This window comes from Cnephaeus nilssonii (assembly GCF_951640355.1).
Source record: "Cnephaeus nilssonii genome assembly, chromosome: 3".
Classification (NCBI taxonomy): Eukaryota; Metazoa; Chordata; class Mammalia; order Chiroptera; family Vespertilionidae; genus Cnephaeus; species Cnephaeus nilssonii.
In genome coordinates, this window is record NC_137074.1 from 104,229,930 (window position 1) to 104,230,388 (window position 459).

A 459-nucleotide genomic window follows, 5' to 3' on the forward strand; every position below is an offset into this window, starting at 1 on the left:
ATCACCGCCCCCATGTTGTCACAAGATGGCCACCACAAAATGGCTACCACAAGATGGCCGGCAGGAGAGGACAGTTGGGGGCAACCAGGCCTGTAAGGGAGCAGTTAGGCATCAATCAGGCCAGCATGGGAGCGGTTGGGGCGGGGGGGTCAGGCAGGCAGGCAGGTGAATGGTTAGGAGCTAGCAGTCCCGGATTGTGAGGGATGTCTGACTGCCGGTATAGGCCAGGATCAGGCTTAGACTGGCAGTCGGACATCCCCTGAGGGGTCCCAGATTGGAGAAGGTGCAGGCTGGGCTAAGGGACACCCTCACATGCATGAATTTTCTTCACTGGGCCTCTAGTAGAATTAATAATATCTATTATCTTAACCCTGGGCCATTGGCTGACATGTTATTACCAAAATCAACTTTTAAAACATATTTTTTGTTTGATTAAAGGAAGCAACCTTTTGCCCCTCC